This window comes from Ambystoma mexicanum, chromosome 1p (genome assembly GCF_040938575.1).
Source record: "Ambystoma mexicanum isolate Mex_15411 chromosome 1p, UKY_AmexF1_1, whole genome shotgun sequence".
Lineage (NCBI taxonomy): Eukaryota > Metazoa > Chordata > Amphibia > Caudata > Ambystomatidae > Ambystoma > Ambystoma mexicanum.
Window position 1 is genome coordinate 351,243,601 of NC_090921.1, and position 23,937 is coordinate 351,267,537.

The 23,937-nt window shown below is 49.0% G+C and overlaps 1 protein-coding gene across 3 annotated transcripts in view; it reads left to right on the top strand.

Moving 5' to 3' along the window:
- The first annotated feature begins 2,480 nt into the window (after positions 1-2,480).
- The window catches only part of B3GNT3 (UDP-GlcNAc:betaGal beta-1,3-N-acetylglucosaminyltransferase 3), a 403,069-nt gene continuing 381,612 nt past the window's right edge, over positions 2,481-23,937 (top strand). For all 3 annotated transcript variants that reach the window (XM_069648724.1, XM_069648700.1, XM_069648710.1), the window contains exon 1: positions 2,481-2,650. The gene's annotated coding sequence lies outside the window, so the exon portion shown is untranslated. The remainder of the gene's footprint in view (positions 2,651-23,937) is intronic.

Sequence of the window (23,937 nt, forward strand, 5' to 3'; positions counted from 1 at the left end):
CCAGGGCTGGCCGGAAATGCCCACGCTGGGGACACCCCCCCCCGCTCGTGTGGAGCGGAAGGGGTAGGGACCTGCAAAGCCCCAAGGGAAGGGCGGGGGGCTGCCAGAGGGGCACCCACGCTATGCGCAACGTCCCTCGAGCGCCCCCTGCAGCGGCTGGAACATCCCCTAATGCTGAGTGGGTCTTGTGGTTTTGGATGGTGCCAATAGATCTCTTTTCTGCTTTTTTATGATTTATTATGTTCCTGTTTGACTTTGTATAAGGTTCCATTTGTGATCTAATTCACAATAAATACATTAAAAAACATAGTATAGACGCCTTACTGAGAGGTAGTGCCGTGCAACTATCCCTTTAATAGTATAGACGCTCTGCCCAGAATGAGTGCCACTGTCCTCTTGCAGCTTGGCAGTTCGACTAAGAAGTGCTGTCCTTATGCCAATAGAAGGATGCGTGTCCGAAAGTGGGAAACTGATTCATGGAATTTGTGCGCGGAAAAACATGGATTTGTGCGCCATTCTGCCTGCAAATCGCCATTTCTTAAACAGGGATTCGCGGCCAGAATGGCGCACAAATCCCCATTTTTCGGCGCACAAATTCCATGAATCAGCCCCTCGTCCCTATGCCCAGAAATCGGCCATACTGTCTTATATTTTTGAGGGAAAACTAAATGGGGTTTTTCAGAAAAAAATGTTTAAAGATAGGTTGCGCATGCTGAAAATGATACGTGGATTCCTGAGTTCATCTGCATAATATGCTCTACACTAATAGTGAGAAAATATGTATGTGTGTCGCGTGTGTTTCCAGCATAAATAGATAGAAATATGATTGTTAGCATATGCCAGACTTAGATGGAATTTCAGAAATGTCATTGTTAGCATATGTGATTCTTAGCATGCACCACACTTAGAATTCCGAACCTAGCCTGCGTCGCATCTAGATAGAAATGTGACTGTTAGCATATGCCACACTAGTGTGAAATTCTGAACTTTAGCTCACGTCGCATCTAGATAGAAATGTGATTCTTAGCATGCACTACACTTAGAATTCTGAACCTAGCTTGCGTCGCATCTAGATAGAAATGTGACTGTTAGCATGTGCCACACTAGATGGAATTCTGAACTTTAGCTCACGTCGCATCTAGATAGAAATGTGACTGTTAGCATGTGCCACACTAGTGTGGAATTCTGAACTTAAGCTCACGCCGCATCTAGATAGAAATGTGATTCTTAGCATGCACCACACTTAGAATTCTGAACCTAGCTCACGTCGCATCTAGATAGAAATGTGACTGTTAGCATGTGCCACACTAGTATGGAATTCTGAACTTTAGCTTGCCCGGCATCTAGATAGAAATGTGACTGTTAACATGCACCACACTCGGGATTCTGAACCCTAGCTTGCGTCGCATCTAGACAGAAATGTGACTGTTAGCATGTGCCACACTAGTATGGAATTCTGAACTTTAGCTTGCCCGGCATCTAGATAGAAATATGACGGTTAGCATGTACCGCTCCCAGATGGAATCCCACAATTGCAAGGACAGCAATGCCAACTAACCAACCAACTAACAATTCCATCCCTCTGCATACACCTCTCAAACTATAACCAAACACAACCACAAGCCTAAGACGCAGCAATCCGCACAAACTTCACAACAATGCAAAAACAAAACAAACCACACATAGACTTGCACAACAGAACACGACGACTACGGACCATAAAACACCCCAAGCCCAGCCAACGGACCCACCGGGCTGAGGGTGCCAACAGCACATCACTGCTCTCTTTTTTTTCTATCTTATTCCCACTAACCCAGCCCCTCTCCTCCCCTTTTCAGAGCCGCCAGAGCGCCAGGGGACCACTTCGGTGGTGATAGTGCGCGGTACAAATGTCCTTTAACATTAACATAAATGCTGCACTTAAATGTATTGCCAAAAAAAATCACTTGGTCCTGACTTTTATGCTGTGCAATCCTAGTGAACAATGTCCACATACCACCCATTTAATTAATATTGTATGTAAAAATGTTCTATGTAAAGCGCTTTGGATAAAAGCGCTATATAAATGACACATTATTATACAAATATTATGCATATCTGTGCAAGAGAGCACCGCCTAAAATCAGTCATTTCGTAAATCTCTTTCTTTCAGGGACGCTGCTGAGAAGTGCCGGCAGTATAGCGCCTCTGGCTGAAGCGCCCGAGCTGGCTCAGTACAGCTGAAACAGACCTGCCCAGAAGTCATTATTGTGCTGTCCATGGAAGTCGAGCAGGCTCTAAGCCTGGCGGCGCATTCGATCTTGCTTGCAGTGCGCCGTAGACAACCGATTAGGAGGGGCTGTTAGGGGGTGTGGCTTCCTAGCTTCAGTGTCAGGCCGGGTGATCTTTACACCAGGCACGTCACGTGAGGGGGAGTGGGGGCGCGGCACAGGTGAGGCTGCACGGGTGCCGCCCTCTCTCTTTTGATAGGGTGAGGCTATTAACAGAGGCAGCGAGCAGTCGATCACCTTAGACCTGTGCGGATTTCAGGGGAACTGGTCCCAACCCCCGCTGAAGGGCCAGTTTTGTCCGGGAAGCCCCTAAACCACCAAGAGCCCTCCAACTGCACCCTACAGGGACGGCGGCTCCGCGAACCTCCAGCCCAATAACAGTGAGTGCATATACTGAAGTGCAGGTGATCAAATTGGTGCTGAATGGTGGGATCCATCGGGAGCCCCCAAACACCGCTCTCGGTTTTAGGAACGGTTCACCTCCCCCAAGAAAGAGCACGCGGCCCTTTTTGGGGTTCCCATTCGCTCTTGACTCCTCGTGTCAAATAGTAGGCGCTGTCGTGTCAAATAGTAGGCGCTATGGCGAGGGATACTTGTTTATGGACCATGTTTGCAAAGAAAAGGGCTTGTCTGCAGTGGCACAACACCGTTGAGCAGATCGGGCTCTAAACCCTCCCCTCCACCGCCCCCCTGATAGTTGGGCTATGTTGGCTCGACCTGGCTGACCTACAGAGCCGTGGCCGGACAGAACTTAAACAGTGCTGGGCTTCCCGGTTAACAAAGACGTTGCCATTACTGAGGTGAAGCATTTCGTTGTTAGCACCTGCATATATTTTTCGGCAATTGAAATTATGTGGGGTTAGTACTTGCATGTTAGGGGAGAGATTAGAAGAGTATGGGGGACAGGAGATGGCTCCTTCTCGCAGCAATCCTTAAGTGTGTGGTTTCAGAAAGGAAGGTGAGAGATAACTGCTTGTAACATTGAAGTCGCAACAGAAAGTCTTACTAGAATGTGTAAAGAAGTTGCATGCTCCCGCACAAGTAAGTTTGACCCTCGCCACAGTCTCTGAACTTAGCACCTCCCCCAACATTTGAAGGGTTTCAACCAGGGGAGTTGCTAGGTCTGGGAAAGATCCGGGGCTATGCTGATGTCGGAACTGTTGGGACTGGGCGGCTAGCTAGTCTTTTGGCTGTAGCTCCTGAGATTCTATCCGGGGCTACAACCAAAAGATCAGGGGCTATAGCCCATTTAGCTCCCCCACCCTAGCAACGCCCCTGGTTTCCACCCCAGACCACCGAATTTGTAGCCTACGTGCACCCATGCTTCTCTGTGGGGCTTTTTTGTTGTTGCCCGTACTCTGTTTTTCTGAGGGCGGTAACGGGCCAGCGCCCAAACTGGTGTAAGCCTTCCTGGGGTGTCTCCACTAATCGAGGACATCTTGTGGTTCGGTGCATTCGACCAATAGGATGCTCAGTGGGTTAAGGCGCACGCTGCAGTTCTCTCTATGCAACCCGCTGGTAGAATTAGTGACTGAGTGCCATGGAGTTGGATAATGCAAAGACCTACTGTTCACACAGCCCTATGGGTCTGTAAGACTGGGGTCATTCAGGGCTACATAATACAAGTTTTTTTGGGCCATAGTTGGGGAAACGTTTTCTCTGTGTGACTTGTCCTGACCCACAGTCCCCCCACCCCCTCACAAGTATTACCACTATGCTCCGGTGCGTGTGGGTTTAAGTGCTGTATGTCTTCTGAGCTGAAAAGGCAGCATTTCTCCAGTCGTGGTTTACATTTTGTGATGTTTGCTGCTAATTTGGGATTTTCCGTGCAGGGTTTGCACAATTGGTTATGTGCTGGATTTGTGTAAACTGTATGTATACCGAGTTGGTCAAACTGGGAGCGTGTTGGGGTGACATATGATGTGCCCGTCTGTAACATATGACCTATCATTATAGGGCAGGCTAAGACATGAGGCGACCTACAGTGGCGTGTTTAGGCTTTCTGCTGCCCCAGGCCCAACGGAGTGTGCACCCCTCCAACGTTACTCTACCCCCTTTGCAAGACTCCGTACCCTTTGCCCCTACTTATCTTCAAGACATAGACACCGTCTGTCCTTTTTCCTTTCTGTTTGGCAGCCCTGTTCTAGGTAACGTTTGACCTTTTTTAAAACGTGTCTTTCTATTTAATTCCGATTCCGCTGAATTATCATCTCCCAGATTGTGAGGAAATTGTATGTTAATCAACCATATTAGAATTGCAGAAACACGAATTGGTTGAACTAGCAGATCACCCCCAACGTGAGCAGGAATGAACCTTCAAGACTTGAGCCTCATCAGGAGCTGGGCGGTAAATCCGATGGAATACCGTCCAACCCAATTACTGTTACCACCACTTGGTCCAGTGGCATTACTGCCGGATCACAAGCGGTGGTGGTGATGTAAGTCCCCCTAGACCAATGGGGCATTTTCGGCACAATTACCACAGTGTTAATTGTGCTGCGATAATTGTACTGAAAATGGGCGAAAGTCGGCACATTCACCTTGAGCTCAGAGCTGGAGGCGGGGAGTCCTCCAACTTTCCCCTAAACTCGTGATTGGGTGGCGCGGTAATGTGGCGATAACGCTGTTATTGCCGCATTTTTACCGCACCTTCCACTGCTGATGAGGCTCTTCCTTTCACTCTCCTGGGCACTCCCAGGTCAGTTGTCTCCTTTCACATAGACTCTTACACCAACTGCACGCTACTTACCTCCGGCAGCCCTGCACGCTACTTACCTCTGGCAGCCCAATGCTTTTCCTGGAATTTGCTGCTAACAAAACATCACATTTTGAATATAAAAAAGTGAACTAAAATAGCGTGCTACATGTGAGTAAAAAAGTAACGGGGTGAAGGTCTTTACCTACCCCAACCCACTCTGATATGCGTCTCTAGCTTTTGTACAAGCAATTCAAGGCTTTGAGGCATGCGCACACATTTTTCACCTGCAGAACTGTAAGAAAAGCCCTGTTCAATATCCTATATGGAGAAACCTTATAACCGTGGGTTGCCATTGATCAAACATTCAAAAAAAGAACACATTAAACATTTGACTGAAAACAAATTTTCAAAACCTGCAGCCAGGCATCAAGGCAGATGCTTTTTATTTGCTATCGTTATTGTATTTGAATGAATTAAAACATGTTTTCACTGTTAAACTGGAGCTTGCTTATACACCCAGGCTGTGCAAATTAACTGGCAATCATTATTTGTCAAGATTTCTTTTAATCTACTAGAAGAGCAGTCAGTGCCGAGCATGAGCGCACCAGTGCCGAGCAAGAGAGCATGGGCGCATCGGTGCCGAGCAAGAGGGCATGAGCGCATCTAGTGCCCAGCAAGAGAGCATGAGCGCATTAGTCAGTGCCGAGCATGAGCGCATCACTCAGTGCCAACATTTTCCCAGCGTCTACATCGCTCTCATGGCCGGCTGCAAGGGGCTAACTTTCGTGAGAGTGCAAGTGAAACGCCAGGCTCCCGCGCCATTCGAAGAATGTTATTGGCGGGGCCCCCCTTAGTGCCAAACCCTCATTGGGCTTGGCGGGATCGGGGGACGGGCCCGTGGCCGGGTGGGCACCGCCCAGAGGAGGGTGACGCCACACGGTGAGACCGGGCGCAGGCCTGGCCATATAAAGGGGGCACCAGGCCGTGGGCTAAGCCTCGGCGCCTGGTGTGCTGCCTATGCCTTTTGTTTGCCGTCGCATCAATGAAAGTACCGTCTTGGGGAATTTGCGGTACCTCACACGCACTCACTCATGCGCTGCATATGCCTGCGCCGACGTATTAAGGAAGTTACTGTCTTGGGCGTAATTTGCGGTAACTTGGTATCCAAGGCAAATGCACTAGGCTGAGTAGTGTGGGTTCACTTTGCTTCTCCTACCAGATCCCTACCTAAGTAATAAATCACAGACAACTTATGTGTATGGAAAAGTTGTATGCCGTAGGCATTTTATTTTCTTACAGAAAATACAACTCAACAAAATAATTACACTGCCATATGCTTTTGGGCACATTGTGTCCAGTTCTGAAGTTGCCCAAGGCTCCTCCTGAGTCCTTGTTATCCCTGAGCCTTCGTTCCTGGGCACATGCCGCCTACGACGTTTCTTGGACCGTGTACCGAAAGAGTACTCGGCGTTCCTTCTTCTGCCTGCTCCTTCCTTTCTTGGACCGTGTACCGAGAGAGTACTCGGCGTGCTGGTTCCTGTCTGCACCCCTCTTCTGTTATTCTTGTAGGGTGGGTTGGATGGCAAACGTTTTTCCTTCCCCTTCTCCAGCTACTAAGAGTCTACCCGAGAGAGGTGAGCTCTTACTTGGTTTGTGCCGCCTCTCCTTTTCCAGGCTTACTTATACTCCCCCTCCCCTCCCCGCCCCGGCCTTTTGTTTCTTCCTGGGGGCGGCGGGGCTACGCCCCTCACTCCTTGCTGTTACATTTCGCACCTTCCCAGGTGCTGTTTCCTGCCCTTCCTGGGCTTTTGTTTCTTGTGGTGCCATTCGGAAGCCCCTCCCTACGCTTTTGTGGCGTTTTCCCCCACCCCGCGCCTAAGCTCCCAGACCCTCTATCGTCCCGCATTTCATGCGGCCCGGGGCCTGGGTCATAGGCTGAGTAGTGTGGGTTCACGTTGCTTCTCTTACCAGATCCCTACCTAAGTAATAAATTACAGACAACTTATGTGTATGGAAAAGTTGTAGGCCGCAGGCATTTTATTTTCTTACAGAAAATACAACACAGCAAAATAATTACACTGCTATATGCTTTTGGGCACATTGTGTCCAGTTCCGAAGTTGCCCAAGGCTCCTCCTGAGTCCTTGTTATCCCTGAGCCTTCGTTCCTGGGCACATGCCGCCACACCTGAGTGGGTGTTCCTTACGCCCGCTGAGGTCCCCCCCTGAAACCTATCGGGTCCGACAGCCTGTCGTGGATGTCCTCCCAGTGCATCCCCGGGAGGCCCCACCATGACGTAATTGTGTTCCTGAAATGTAGTCCTTGCTTCACCTCTTCCAGCCACCTGCTCGCCCGGGTCACGAAAGAGTGCCCCACTATCCATGCCGATTTGTATGGTCCGACCTCTGTGGAAACGGGGGAGATAAGTGTCATATCAGTTCCTCCCTTATGTATTTTTTAAAACATTGCGACTTCCCACGCCCACCCAGTGGTTGCTGCCCCTATCCTGAAAGAGTGTGTCCCAAATTCGGCTGGATCCCATCCTGCTTTCGCCACCGCCTGTTTTAATACTGCCTGAAACTGGTACCTGCCGAGTGCGCTGCCGTCCCTATGAATCAATAACTGCCCGCCGACCTCAGGTCGCAGATCTAGGAATTCTTGGGTGATGCATCTGGGACAGTGTCCTTTTCTCTGATGCAATTGAGATATATTACTCTCCCCTTCCCCATTTGGTCTGTCTGTCATGATGCCTACCCCCGGAGCACCGAGCCAGGCCCAGCACCCCCGGGAGCAGGCATCACGCCCCCGGGTAAAAGCCCAGCGGCCCTTTATAGGGGCTCTTTGGACTCTGTCCTGGCGCAGTTGGCGCCAGGCTCATGTTGGACATCAGTCCTGGCGCCATAGGCGCCAGGCTCATAAAGGGAAGTGTTTGGTGCACTTACCTGAAGCAGACCATGCTGCACACTCACCTGATGCAGATCTTGCTGCATGAAGAACCAAGCCAAATGAGGCTTAGGAGGGACTATTTTTCTGAAGGAACTATTTTGTTACTTGGGTGGGGCTGTGGAAGAATACTCACCTGGAACTTCTTCCATGGCTATTTAAGCCACACCCGGACAGCCACACGTGCTTGCATCCCAGCAGCGGAACGCTCACCGTGTCTGCTCCTGCACCTGGACTCCAGCCACGCCCGCCTCGAACCTGGAACACCTGTAAGGGAATAAGAGAAGAGAAAGGTGAAAACCAAGAACTATTTCAAACTTCTTACCTGCATCCGGAATCTTCACGCCAGCATTCCTGAAGGAAGACTTCCATTTAAAAGCACTGCGTTGCTCGCTGCAGCGCCGCGCTTCACTCACCTGTTCCCGAGACGCCGCCCGGCTCCATCGCAGCTCTCAGTGCTGGTCACCACATCCCTGCACCGCACCTAAGGGAGAGAAGAAGAGACAAAAGGTGAGCAAGGGAACACAAGAGGAAAGCCGGATTTTCAGCCATATTACTTACCGGCTATTCTTGGTGAACCATTCCACATCTCGGGTTGGCGCCACATCTCTAGCAGGTACCGCACCCCGGCCCCTATGGGGAAAGGACAAAAGACATTACTGGGGAATTATAAAGACATTTAGTGGGGTCGCCCTCATCACTGACTCACCTGATTTACCCCGGCAATTTAACCCCTCAACGCATCGCCTTTGTTCTGCACCTGAAATAAAGGACAGAAAAAGACAACATAAAAGGAGGCTCACACTTGAACTTTTGCATCTTCATCCTTACGGCGTATCGCTCAGTAAAGTCAAGTGGATTTGCCAACGTTATTCTAAAACCAGTGAAGTAACTGGACGAACACGCGTCCCTGCACCAGAAGCAGGAAGTGAGAGTTCATCCTTCCAAACCATAAGGTGAGCTTAAACCAGGGGTTTTGGAGGAAGTCAGAGGAGAACGAAGGGGGAAAAGGGAGAGCAAGCACATTATTCAGCAGACAGTTAATCCCCTTTCTCATCTGCAGAAGGATATTCTTACGGGCCAGACAAGCGATATTTGGGGGTCCAGTTCAATCGGTGGTCCCAATTCTGCGCATCACGCTTGAAGAGGCCACAGCAACCCAGACCAGACCAGCGCCTCTGTGGGAGCCAGGTGAGCGTTACACTGTCTTAGATTTCCTTAGCATTATAGACATCCCCTTGATACCCATACTAACGTCTTTCCTTGCCAGGCCGTCTCCTGGCCCCGTATTCCTGGCCACCAGTTCCCCTATTCTGAAAGCTCCATAGTATGCTAGCGCAAATGCTGCCCTGAACAGCGCGGTTTCGTACGTGCTGCTGCATGTGTCTTTCAGCACTTTATCAGAATTATCAATTTCCCAAAATTTACCGGCCTTCTGCTATCTGTTTTTTTCCCCTCTAACTTTGCCCATCCCCTCATAGCGTATTTTATCTTAGCGCTGTCAGTCGGGTCCGATATGCCCGCCACTTTTCTGGTATATGCCACCGTCGCCAGGTGCGCTGCTGCCCAGCTTTTCTTTTTCCCTCTGGCAAATGCCCCTTCGAGAAATTCACAAATTTTTTCCGTAGGAATTTTTTCCACCTTTTTTCCACCTGTTTCCACCAACACATCTTTTACATGCTTTTCGTACTGCTTACCCGTTTTGTACGTCAGGGCATTTCTGGTCAGCTTGTCAATGACCCTTTCTTTTCTGCATTCTTCTCCCACTTCTTTTGAGTCGACCTTGTGGCCAACCGTGCTTTCCTTTCTAGTGCCTCCAACGGGACCCATGCCTTCCGTGGCGTGGGCATTCTTTCCTTGTCGGCGTCCGGTCTCAGCTCCCTGAATTTCTCCCACTGAAAGCGAGAGATTGCATCAGCCACCACATTTTCTTCCCCAGCAATATGCCTCGCCTTTATGCATGTATTCATCTTTAGGCTTTAGGCTTTCCAGTGTGATTGCCCTCATTAATTCTAATGCTATCGTGCATGACGCCCTTCCTTTGTTTAACACGTGCACCACCGCCATGTTATCTGACCATACTGCCAACTCCTTGTTCCCTAGCTCTTCCCCCCCCCCCCCATGCGCATAATGCGACCCATATCGGGAAGAGCTCCAACAGCGTTATGTTCTTTGTCCATTCCGCCACTTGCCACGATTTTGGCCACTTGCCTGCACACCATTTTTTCCCCAGTATTGCCCCAAAGCCACCTGCTGCATTGGTGAACAACACCCTTTTACCTTCCTCCTTCACCGGTGAGCGCCATATGACCCCCCCTTGAAGTTTTTCAGAAATTCTGCCCACACTTCCAGATCCCTCTTGATTCCTCCCCTTAGCCTGACTCTGTGGTGCCCTTTGGTAGCACCTCTCGTTTTCAGGTCGATACTTCTCTGGAACACCTTCCCCTGCGGTATGACTCTTCCTGTGAAGTTCAGTTTTCCTGCCAGCGCTTGCAATTCTCTCACTGTTGCTTTGTTTCTTCCTTGTAGTTCCTTTATTGTCAGCTCCGTCACCTTGTCCTCCGGGTTCCGACACCTCCCCCTGTTTGAGTCAATTTCTATACCTAGGAATTCATGCATTGGCCCCATTGTTTTCTCCTCGCTCTTTATTTCCACGAATTTGTCCAAGGTTGCCCTGCATAGTTCGGCACCTTTGCGGCCGACAAATAAAAAATCGTCCAGGTAATGTACCATCATGGACTTCCTCATCTCCTGTGTTACTGCCCATTGTAAGAATGAACTTACCCTCTCGAAATATGCGCATGAGATGGCGCACCCCATCGGGAGGTATTTGTCGAAGTATTCCCCCTCCCAATGCATGCATAACCATCTTTGTGATCCGCTGTTGACTGGCAACAGGCGAAATGCCGATTTAATGTCTGCTTTCGCCATCCATGCCCCTTCCCCCACTTTTCTGACCAGTTCCACCGCCTCCTCGAAGTCTGAATACGATACTGTGGCCTCGCTCTGAGCGATGCTGTCGTTCACCGAGGCACCCAGGGGGTAGGATAGGTGTGGTATCAGCCTGTTTTCCTCTTCGCCTTTTTTTTACGGCACCAGACATAGTGGTGAACATAAAAATTCTTCAAATGGTAAGGCCGTGAACGGGCCCTCTAGCCTCCCCAGTTCTACTTCTTTCCTGATCTTACTGGTCACTATATCCCTGTTTTCGATTGCCGATTTTAGATTCCTAGGAATGTCATGGGCTCCCTGCCAGATAAACGGGATGTTAAAACCTTCTCTAAAGCCTTGCCTGATTTGTTCTGCCGCTTCCTGGTCGGGGTATTTCTGGAGCCACCTTTCCATCCTCTCGATTTTTACTGGTGTGGCCCCTTTGCTGCCCCAGTTCTTATTTCCGCGTCTCATCTCTTCTGCCGCTTGGAGCTGCGGCCCTTGTGCACTTGGAGCTGCTGTGGTCACCCTTGCATCTCTCGCACTTGTGGCTGAACTTGCACTTCCATCCCCAGCTACAGGGTACCCCCTTGTCAAAGCTCCTGCATTGACCTGGTTCCGTTCGTGCTGTCCCCGTGCTCCCACTGCCCCCCCCCCCTGTGTTGTCGGGGGCAGGCTGCTCTGCCACCCTCTGTGACCCATAATTTCTGCTCCGAAAACTCGGGTCTCTATTTCTGTCATAGCTGGATTCGTACTTTCTGCTACTGGATCTATAATCCGCTTTGTAATCATTCTGCCAATACGGCCTTCTCTGCTGTCCCCCTGTGCTCCGCTCCTTGGAATCCCATTACTCCTTTAGCACGTTAAAAATGTAGAGGTTAAAGTTTTCTTCATCCCAGCCCATATCCGGAAAGCAGTCCATCTCCTTTCTGAACTGTGGTCATACTCCAGCCATGCATCCCCTCCAAACGCTGCGTGGACCTTCAGCACCCTCTGTTGATATGCAACTAATGCTACCCCCGTCTTCCGGGAATTTTTGTAATATAATTGTAGACATTATGGTGAAGGCCGCCATCCAGTTATCAAAGCTCCTCACTACTGGCCCCTTTCTTAGTAAGCTTTTCTCGTCCTCCATGTCTTCTAGGGCCACATTCATCCCCCTCTTTTGACAATCTAACATTGTAAATATATCGATCAATTCTTTCCTCCAGATTTTTTCCTTTACTTTATCATTTATGTACCAAGCCATTGCTTTCATCAACCTGCCCTGTGCGTCTTTACCCATGGTTGGCCTGTCATATTTTGTCATGAGTGGCCCCTCATTTTCTGCTGCTGCCACAGTCAGTGCTGCCCCCGGTGGTGTGGCACCTGCCCCTATGTTTGGCCCTGCCGGTACACCTTGTGGTGTCGGTGTCATTGGTGCTCCTTGCGGCACCGGGACTACTGGTGCCCCTTGTGGTGACGGGACTGGGGCTTCCCTGGGCTCTGCTGGTGCCCCCTGTGGTGCCGGACCGGGGCCTCTCTGGGTTCTGCCCCTGCCCTTCTCTGTCTTTCCTTGCTCACCACTCCTCCATTTAACCCAAGCCTTTAGATGATCCCTTTCTTCGTCATCACTGCTTGATTCATCTGATGAACTCCCCCGCTGCTCCTCCCTGGATTTCTTCCCCCGTCTGCTCTTCTTGTCTGGGCGACTTACCCAAAACCGTGACGCAATTCTTTAACATTTTTACTATTTTATTCCCCACATTATTATTCACAGTACCTTTCTTTTTATCTTTTTTCTTAATCTTGGTCGGTGCCTCCATCTGTCCCTCTGATCTCTTCGACTCCGCTCTTTCCCTTTTCTGTCCTTGCGGTACCTAGTCTTCTCCTTCGCTGCTGCTGGTCTCTATGAACAGCAGAGGTGACATTGCCTTTGCTCTTTCCTCTTTCTGCATTACTTCCAGCACCCATTGTGCCCCATACTCCTTCTCCGCCTTTCTTGCCCATCTGAGAATTCGTGGGCCCTCTTCGCTCTTCCTTCCGCCATCCTTCTCATCTGAATTCTGTCGGTCACGCTTCTGTTTGACCACGGCAAAAGTCCTTCGTTCGTTCGCAGCTGGTACTTCTGGGTCGCTCCTGCTGCGGCACCGTTGTAACCACTGTGATCAGTATGAACTCTAGAGAGGTAGAAAAAACAGTGAGCCCGCAAGAACAAATGTTTTTCCTTCCCCCTTCTCCAGGTACTGAGCCTACCCGAGAGAGGTGAGCTCTTACCTGGTTTGTGCCGCCTCTCCTTATCCAGGCTTACTTATACCCCCCCGCCTTTTGTTCCTTCCTGGGGGTGGCCGGGTTACCCCCTGACCCCTTGCTGTTTCCTGCCCTTCCTGGGCTTTTGTTCCTTGTGGCGCCATTCGGACGCCCCTCCCTACGCTTTTGCACCGTTCCCCCCCCAACCCCACGCCTGAACTCCCAGACCCTCTATCGTCCGGCATTTCATGCGGCCCGGGGCCTGGGTCAAAGGGTTGTTGCAGTAGAGCTGTAGAAGGGTGCAAGTTTGCATACAGGACAAGTTAGCTTGCAAAGGGCGGGACAAGAAGGGGATACGGGGTGCAGTCACTGCACCCGTTGCTTCGTTAGTGGACACTTATGCGACATGCTCGGAAGGGAAATAGTTGGGGAAAACGCAGTCTCTTTGCATGTCTATAATTCTGTTTGATGTGGCTGGGGGGACGTAGGAAGGCTGGGTCGTACACAGTTGGGCACTTTAGTTAGCATACGTTCATGCGTGGGGTCACCGCTAGTATAACCCAAAGTCACGCAGCGTTAGGCAGGGTGGTTTTAAGAATGCATTCTCTGTTGCATATATGTTAGGTAATTGAATTTGGGTTAAGTTACCCTTCAGAATTATACATTTAAAAAAAACATAGACATTGTTTCATATTGAGCTGTTAGTTGGTTTGTGCACTTTGGAATGCTTCATGGGTGACAACAATGTAAGTTCGGTATTTTCCTGGGAGGTCATTGGTATGGGAATTTTTAATTGTGATACTTAAATATCCTACATCGTAATGGGCACGGAATGTTGACAAGTATCCATACCATTTGGCATATCTGGAATCGCGTACAATTTCAACTTTGAAGGGCAAAAGGTTAAGGGTCAACACTACGAAACAAAGTTGGTGGCAAGGTCTTGCAAGCTGGTCATAAAAGGGAGGTCGGGTAGCGAAAGGGGGGGGTGGAGCGGATCCCGCAGGGGGGTGACTATAAGGTTTTCACGCTCATAAGACACTGCCTTTCTCCAATACCTAACATAAAACCTCCACAAATCGAGTATTGAAACATGCCTTATGGTTGCATCTCTTACACAGGGTTGAGCATATATGTCCGAAATTGCCTGGGGACTAAGGGTTGGTACACAGTAATGTTAGATACGTTCCCCTGGGGGGCCCTAACAATGGGACCCAACAAAAAAGTGGGTGCAGGAATGGTGTAAAACCCGGAACGGGCCAGAATGCTACCCTAATATATAAAACTGCAGGAAAACGCACCTGAAAATGATGCAAACACACATGTAGAACGTTTTGGAAATGGGGAAGGTTGAACAATGTGCTGTCATTAACCCATTACTGCCCAAAATCTACATTTTCACACGAAAAAGTACCTCTGGGAAGCAGGAATTGACTGTTCGCTGGGAAGAGCTGTGGGGTTTTTGCCTTGGTTGTGGGGTTGACCTGGTTGATCCAAGAAGTCAATATATGGCAGTTTTCCATGAGCTAGAACACAGCTTTGTCATTTTTCAGGGAGCTCTCCACGCTGAACCGTGAATATTGATCAACAGTGTTATGTGAAGTGAAGGCTGTTTGGATGTAAGTTGTCCATTGGTACGTTTTGGATTGTGGTGGATCTGGGACATGTCTGGTGTATTTTGGTAAAGACGTAGCCTTTGTTAGTTGAAGGAAGTTGAAATTTGATTTGTTCTTGCCTATTGATTTAACTTTTGCCTCCACAGGTCTGCCAGAATATGAACGTGAGAATAAACTTGTGTATGTGGTGTGTGTTGTGCTCACTGGGTGACCTAGCAAACCACCTTCTGGGGTTAGACAGTTTTGTTTGTATTTTGTGTGGCAGGGTAGTGCCAGCCACCTGGGCTGCTAGCTGCCAGCACATGACACACGACAGCACTTTTGGGAGGTATTATGTGCCCGTGCCATTTGCGTTCATGGTTGTGGCTGGAGAAATGTTGAGTGTAGTTTACCTCATTAGTTTGTTTCTGTGGAGGTGGACCCCGCACTCGCATGTTTTTTTTTGCCATTTGCTCAAGTGCGCTTTGCCATTGTGTGTTGGGGGGACCAAAGTACCCTTTGTGGGGGTGTCGCTCCCACACCTTGGATGTGGTCTCAACCTATGTGGTGTTCTCGTGGTTGGGGTGCTCCTTGTTGGGGCACTGGTGGTGCATTTTCGTGTGCCATCTATTTGCAGTGGTGTAGTGTTGCTTGTCTGTCGAGCAACCTCAGTGTTGGTTTGGTTAGGTGATAAAGTGGTTTTGTTTGGTTGCGGTGGCTAGTCGGCAGTCGTTCCGAGGGGTGTGGGGCCGGTCCCCCTGTGTGAGCTCCTGCTGTTTGGTCAACAGTGAGGATGGTGACATGTTTTGGGTTGTGATGTTTTTCTAGCATTTCATTGGTAGGACGTTTGAGGGGATTTTATTTATTTTAATTTTATTTATTTATTTAAATATGGTGCTGAAGGCCTGCAGGCATTGATTGGGGCTCCAGGTAACATCAACAGCAAAAGACATACAGAAAGATGGGACTGAAGTCAGGAAAGTTGACTCATTTCAAAGGGAGCATTACTTAAAGATAGGCTTGTAGTTGTTGTCGGAATCTTGTATTGTTTTGTACTTGTCTCAAGGTCAGGGGGAGAGAATTCCAAAGTTTGGCTGAGAGGACTGGGAAGGATTTTCCCAGTGTGTTAGCCCACTTGACGCTTGAGATGGTTTGAGTGGTAGGTTTCTGTGTTCTGAGCAAGTTTTATAGTGACTGAATATTGGACTTGTCATGGGTCACTTGGAGATGGTTGGTTTTTTTGGATTGTACTTTTGTCTCTGTTCCATTCCCTTACTCTTGTTGGTTTTACGGTGGCTGATGTGTTGTGTTGCTTTCTGTGCTGTGACCCTTGGTGCTGTGGAATGCTTGTAGAAAGCTTGCCTGTGGAATGTCGAGAGAGTGTTTGTGTGTTTTCCTTGGGTGAGGCAGTTGGAAGTGGGCTGCTGGATTGAGTGGGTGCCGGTGGATGTCTCCTATGTCTTTCTGTACTTGAAGATCCTTTTGTACTTACCTGCTACCTAATATCCTAGAAACTTGTATGTAAGTAAAGAAGATACATACCCCTGCCTGGCCTCCCTGTGTCATCACTGAAGTACCCGATTAACGTAAAGCAAAAGAAGTGAAACTTTTAACTTATTATATCAAATACTACTGAAACAGTGGTAACAGTGCAGAAGTAGTCTATGTATGTTGTGCCAAATCTCAAGCTATTTCCCATGAGGCCAGGGAGGTGAGGCTGCTACCAGATAGTCACCCTAGGGTGGTATTCAGCAGGTGGATTGCATGGGGAGGGAAACACCTCATGGGACCAGTGACAATCCACTTGGGAGAACGCAGTATTGCCCTCCTTCACTTCTGTCCTCTACTTCCCTTCACCCAACTCGGTCCCCACTTTCCTTATCTTCTTTTCTGACTATTCTGGTCCCCATACATTTGTATGTTACATTGGAGTGAAATGTATAATTCACACGAATGGGATGAAGAAGAGGGAGACTCCCCCTAGCTTAATGCAAAGGATTACTGAGATGAAGGAGGCAAAATCCCATTGTGGAACCAACACACACGGTACAGTTGTCAAGAAACAATCCCATTCATAGAAAGGGAAGAAGGACTCAATGATCGGTGGAATCCGCCCTGGAGGAGCAAGGAACAAGATGCCTGTTCTATGCCATAGACTACAAAGGCTAAGAGCGGAGACGCAGAGGCATGTAGCAAGGAGAGAGAGAGGTCCAAGCAAGGCGGATCGGGCCAGAGGCAGGGAGAAAGGAAGCCAAACCGCCGAAAGCAGACCGAGAACGAAGACGCAGGCAGCCGGAGACACAAGTAAGAATCCGGAGCTGTGGAACCACAGGAAAGAGAATGCCAAACGCAACTGTAGCAGACAAATTCTGCTCTGCCACCTGATGAGACTGGAGACCACCCAGATGATTCCCAAAGGTAGGGAAAGGGGTGCGGCTGGTGGCGAGGCCATTAAGGGAACTAGAGCAGCTGAAAACCCTTGCAGGCATATCCCAAAGAGCACACAGGGATGCAAGTGGTACTATATTTGATACAAACTTTGTAAATCATGTAAAGATATTCCGAAGAGCACAAGGGGATACCCGTGGCATTATACGTGATACAGATTTGATAAATCACGCAAATACATCCTGGAGAGTACAAAGGGTTGAAAGAACTATGAGAATGTGCTAAAGCAAGGATGTCATCCTAAAGATTTCAAAAGGATAAAAGAGAGGATACTCGGACAAATGCCAACCTCAAGAAAATACATATTTGTGATAGTACCTGGCAGGAGAGTATTAAAGGTCTGTCCGAGTGGTTGGTATGGTTTTTGGGTTGTTGGGCTCAGCCATATGGGTATTTAAGAGGGGTATGACAGTGGCCATCTAATGAAAGGAACATGATGATAAAAAAAGGGGATAGGGAGGTGCAGTTTAGCAATGTCAGTCCTTTAACATTCTGGGGTACAAAGGGGTCTGTGGGCACACAGGAAGGGTTGGCAGAGCAGAGGATGGGAAGTGTGGAAAAAATCTGAGTGAATGGGGGATGAGAATGTGGGATAGTGGAGAGAAGTTACTGAGGGGTGGGAGGGAAAGGAGGCTAGTGAGATCAGGGACTTTTAAGCCTTTCGCAGTGAGAGACGAAAGAATGAAGTGTGGTCTGGGGGAGAAGGGTAAAAACTGATGGTCCTGGATAGTTTGTGACAGTAAAAATGGAGCGAGAAGATGAGGTTGGTGCAGGATGTAACGGAGTATGGGGAGTGATTCCTTGTAGGCGACAAGAGGAACCTGGGAAAGGATTCTACAGCGGCAATGGATGTCCATATAGAATGATGAATCGGTAGTGATTTACCAGAATCTTGACGTGGGACCCTTCTCATGTGGCCAGGGGAAAGCAGATGCTTCCTGACCCCAACCCTGGGGGTGGTGTTCTGCGGGAGCATCACATGGGGTGTGAACAGGCCAGGAGGAAGGAGAAGCTCCCTTGTATTATTTTGAAACCCCACTCTTGGAATGGCTTATTGTAAGGTAGAAGAAGTTAGGAAAACTAACTTGGTTGGTAGGGACTTCAAGTCCATAATTCCTTCAATAGTGGGACGAGGAAGAGGGATGCAGAGGAATATTGCTGTGGGAGTAGTCAGCTAATTAGTGTAAATGAATTACACCTGAGGGAGACTGAGAAGCATAAAAAGCCCCCTCAGGTGCAGGAAGAAGGAGAACATGAACAGCAGGATCAGCAGGAGAGGAGAAACCGTGCGGGCTGCAGAGGAAAGTGAAGCTGGCGTGAGAGAAAATGCTGGGACCATTGTGCAGCAAAGAGTGGTGTCAAATCCTGAGAGGGTCTTTGCCTCGAGCTATTCCTGTTGCAGAGGTTGCACAGTGGGAAGCGTAATAACGGGACGCTTGCCCATTGAAGGCTTGTTGTGCAGAGGTTGCGCAGCAGGAAGAGGAAGTAGCGAGGGAAGTGTACCCTCGTTAAAGGCTTTACATGGCTGGGTTGCACCTGAGCCTCTGTTGAGCGGAGGAAGCTCCAATTTCGAGTAGCGTGAGCGGAGGTGAACCAGACGAGGCTGTTTGCGTAACCGCGAGGTGCCACAATGACAGAAGACCTGCGAACACCAAGTGGAGCTAGATCGAGCGACTTACCTTGTGAGTTCACAGCTTGCAAGTGACTCCGGAGCGCTCTGACACTATTCACGGCAGGGCGTTTCACTCACGTGCGACTGAGAGAAGCAGTTATTACAATTCCGAATACCGAACTGTACAAAACCAACAAAGTTTTACTTATTAAAGCAAAGTGACTGTGCAAGCAAGCATGCGAGTTGGTGGAAGGGCCAAAAATCCTGTGGCGAAGCTTTAGTCCAAACAAAAGCGTACAAACCATACCAAGCCAAGAGTATTTAAAAATCCAGCAATACCAATACAACAACCATTGCTCAAGGTCTCGAGAGAATAGCTCAGGGGCAACGTGCTCGCCTTACAAGCAAGACATGGAGCACCACAGGTTTGATCCCCCGGGTCCGTGCTTAGAAACCTCTCGGTATTAAGCATGTTATAAATAACCTATCATATCAAATAACCTATCAAGGCAAGAGGGGAATAATGGGAACCCCAAGAGTTGTAATACAGATCACTAGATGATATAAACACACATTGCCAAAGCCAAGACAGAAATAGTGTAAGACCACTTTCTGGTCACTATTTCATTGTTGGTGTAGAGGGGAAAGAAAAGTGGCAACAAGGCTGCCCTTCTGAAGAAGATTATCCAGAGGGAGAGAAGCGTAGTTACAGAGGAATCCTAAAGAGCACTAATGTGATTCCTTGTTTCACCGAAAATGGTTTAAAGGGTGATGCTAACTAAACCTTGTGAAGTTGTTCTTAGTTGGAAGTTGCCACTAAAGCACACTGTGTTTTGTGAAGTATTAGACGGACAGGCGATTAAACCTGTGTGGCAAGTTGCTGAAGTAGAAGGCCTGGCATGACTGAAAACCAGGTAGTAGTTGATGAGAGTGCTAAACTGTGGTTCTAACAAAGAACTTTTTAAATCCGTTCTTATTCCGGGAGGAGTTGGTACACTATTTCTTTAAAAATAAAAGGTATGAAATGGAATAGATGGAATGGAATAGATTTTGTAAAGCGCAGAATTTGCCTGAGGGCATCTTGGTGCTCCCTACAGAGCAGTGAAAGAGCCTAGAAAAGAAACCATTTCAGAGCTTGCGAAAAGCCAGAGGAATCTGGGTAGCTCTGAGAGAAAGGGGTAGAGAATTCCAGAGAACAGCTGCAGCCACTAAAAGTGCGGCCACCAATGCAGGTATGCCTGACCGATGGAACAGTCAGCAAGAAAGCTTTAGCTGACCGCAGAGTATGGCTCGGGATGTAGGGCGAGAGGTTTTTCCATGAGGTATTCCACCCCCTGACCATAGAAGGCTCAGTGGACCAGGCAAAAGGTCTTGAATTGAATGTTTGGCCACCTGCAGCTAATAGAGTTGGTGGAGAACAGGGGAGATGTGACAGCCACGAGAAGTAGAAGTCACCAATTGGGCAGCAGCATTCTGGAGGACTTGCAGGATGGCCAAAGTATAGATTGTTGAAATAGTACAATGAGGCTGTAACCAGAGCAGACATTACAAAGACACAGAGATGCTCCGGGATATAGGGGATGACCCAACACAAGAGCCTCTGCTGAAAATGGCCCTGCTGGCACACACAGCTGATTTGTGACTCCATGGACAAGGACACAGTGAGTTGAACTCCAAGGTCCTTGACCATTGAGACTGGCTGAGGTAAGGGGCCCAGGGCGGAAGGCCAGAAAGCTGGTGTCCAAAGAGTATTAGCTGTGGGGGGTGGCGGAGGTACCACCAAAACCTCGGTTTTATCACCGTTCAGTTTAAGCCAGTTAGAATTCATCCATTCTCCCAAGGCCTCCAGACAGGCACGAAATCTGGCAGCTGACTCCAGACGAACCAGTATCTGCGTGTCGTCGGTGTAGGAATAACAGAGGAAGCTGTGAGAGGATATCAGTTTGGTCAAAGGCTGGATGTAGACGTTAAACATGAAAAGGAGACGGTAGACCCTTGAGGAACCCCACATGATCTAGCCATAGCCGCAGGAAAAAAAGGAGGGAGTGATAGAATTTGACGGTCAGAGGGGAAGGAAGTGAACCAATCAAGGACGGTGCCCGAGAGGCCGGCACCTGCCAGGCGGTCTAGCAGGACTCCATGATCGATGATGTCAAAGGCGGGTGACGGGTCCAATAGAATCAGAGCACTGATGCTGCCCTCGTCATGAGTCTGCGTCAAGCCGGCCATGACAGAGACCAGGACACTCTCGGACCCACGTCCTGGGCAAAACCCCGATTGTGAGGGGTGAAAGAGAGTATTCCTCAAGAAAAGTGGAGAGTAGTGGACAGACCAGGGATTCAAGAAGTTTCTTCAGGAATGGTAAAAGAGAGATGGGACGGAAGTTAGAAGGGATCAGTGGATCCAACAAGGTTTTCTTTAGCGGTGGGATAACAGTGGCCAGTTTAAGGGAGGCCAGGATCACTCCTGCAGAGAGGGATGTATTAACTGCTTCTGTCAACAAATGAGCAATGTGAGGAAGGATATCATTAATAAGATGAAGAGGAATAGGATCAAGAGGGGATGATGACCAGAGAAAGTAGGAAGCGCAGACCAAGAAGCGGCCGGCGGAGGCTCAGATGGCTCAATATAATTTGCTGCTATTTACGTTAGCTCTTTGTACTATTTGCTGCTATTAGTACTAGTTGCTGCTTTTTGACCTTGGCTGCACCCAGTGGCTACCCTGTGCTACCCCTGTCCTGCCTTTCCCCCAGCCTGTCCCTGCCCCAACCCCCCTCCGCTACGCTCTTTTCTTCCCCCTCCTCCTATGGCACTCTCTGTCTCTCCTATTTTTTCAAACGGTTTCTCCATTGGCTATTCTACCCTTCTCACTAAGTCTGGTAGGAAGAAGTTCAAAAAGGATATTTTGGCCTCTAACTCTGGTCTCCCTATCGCTGACACCTACTCCAGCGCTTCCTCCAGACAGGCCCTCACCTACATCCTCTTTGTCATCCTTCACCCGACCTTTGGACTCCCCATAGTCTCTGTGCTCTCTCCCTTCTATTCCTCACCTATTAATGGTGGCACCCAGTGGGAGGCACTCCTGGATCCCTTCCACTCCTCTAAGGTAATCATTAATGTCTACTTTAATGGCACATTCATGGTCCAAGGCCCTCAGGCCAACCTTCTCCTCTTTGATAGATGCTTCCCACGCCTCATCAATTTCCTTTCTTTTCCTGCTGTCCCGTCTCTCCCTTCTTCAGCTTCCTTGCCTCCGCCTCTGCCTCCTCCTTGGCTACCTTGCTCTCTGCTCCTTCCTCTTTTGTCCCCCCTCGAGCTCCTTCTACACCTCCGCTGGGCATAGTTCTGTTTTGTACCCCTCCCCGGAAGTCCTTCAAGGATGGCAACCTTCTCCATATTGCCACTCTCAACTTTCGCAGAGCTGTCAAACACTCCTCTGACCTCTGCAGCCTCCTGGAAGAACTTAACCTAAATGACCACCGTCTCACCAAGACAAGGTTCATGGCCAGCTCTGTCACAAGCCTTGACACTCTCCTCCCTGATAGCTACTGATCCTCTCTGGCGCCCCGATCCAACCATTCTGGAGTGGTTGTAGACTTAATCTTCCAGGAGTAGATTCCTGCCTCTGTCATTCCTGTGCAGGCCTACTCCTTTCAAATGCCTTGTTTGCAGGCTTTCTCTCTCTCCTGGCTACTCTCCTACCGTGGCTACTATCTATCGGCCACTTGGTCAAATCACCTCCTTCCTCTCTAAGTGGATGGACCTCACCTCATCCCTCCTGGCCTCAACCACTCAACTCCTCCTTCTTGCAGACTTCAACACCCATCTGGATGCTTCCTGTCCCTCCTCTGGACTCTTCTGCGACCTCTGTGACTCTCTCTCTCTTCTCTCTCTTCTCTCTCTTCTCTCTCTTCTCTCTCTTCTCTCTCTTCTCTCTCTTCTCTCTCTTCTCTCTCTTCTCTCTCTTCTCTCTCTTTTCCCTCTTTTCCCTCTTTTCCCTCTTTTCCCTCTTTTCCCTCTTTTCCCTCTTTTCCCTCTTTTCCCTCTCTTCTCTCTCTTCTCTCTCTTCTCTCTCTTCTCTCTCTTCTCTCTCTTCTCTCTCTTCTCTCTCTTCTCTCTCTTCTCTCTCTTCTCTCTCTTCTCTCTCTTCTCTCTCTTCCCTCTCTTCCCTCTCTTCCCTCTCTTCCCTCTCTTCCCTCTCTTCCCTCTCTTCCCTCTCTTTTCCCTCTCTTTTCCCTCTCTTTTCCCTCTCTTTTCCCTCTCTTTTCCCTCTCTTTTCCCTCTCTTTTCCCTCTCTTTTCCCTCTCTTTTCCCTCTCTTTTCCCTCTCTTTTCCCTCTCTTTTCCCTCTCTTTTCCCTCTCTTTTCCCTCTCTTTTCCCTCTCTTTTCCCTCTCTTTTCCCTCTCTTTTCCCTCTCTTTTCCCTCTCTTTTCCCTCTCTTTTCCCTCTCTTTTCCCTCTCTTTTCCCTCTCTTTTCCCTCTCTTTTCCCTCTCTTTTCCCTCTCTTTTCCCTCTCTCTTCTCTCTCTTTTCCCTCTCTTTTCCCTCTCTTTTCCTTCTCTTTTCCCTCTCTTTTCCTTCTCTTTTCTCTCTTTTCCCTCTCTTTTTCTCTTTTCTCTCTTTTCCCTCTTTTTCTCTTTTCTCTCTCTCTTTCCAGACTCACTCTGCTGGGCCCACTCTGGATGCTCTGATCTCTCCAGACCTTCCCCTCTCTATCCCTCTGACCACGCATCTCTCCTGTAGTGATCACTCTCCTTTCCTTCCATCTCCCCCTCTTTACCCTCCGGCCAAGCCAACACTGCCACCTACCTTCTTGGTCATCCGACCCATGAAGCGTGTGTCAGTTGAGGCTTTCTCTACCACTTTCTCTCCCCTCCCTCCTCCTCTGGCTGACTGACATCCTGACACAGCCCTTTCCATGCTCTACTCTTCTATCTCTGATACTCTTGATGTTCTTGCCCCTGTCTTGAACATCCTCTTGAAGCCTAAAGCCAAGCGCAACTCTTGGCATGACTTTGACATAGTTAACCTTAAACGCAAGTGTAGGGTGGTTGAGAGAAAATGGCATGCTTCTTGTGCATCCTCTGACAAACTGGCCTGCTCCAAAAGCAATACTGGATCCTTGTCTGCACTAGGAAGAGCCCATATCCAAGCCTGCGTCTTTGTAGCATCTAACAACTCAGCCAAACTCTTTAAAATCTGCAAGGAGCTGGC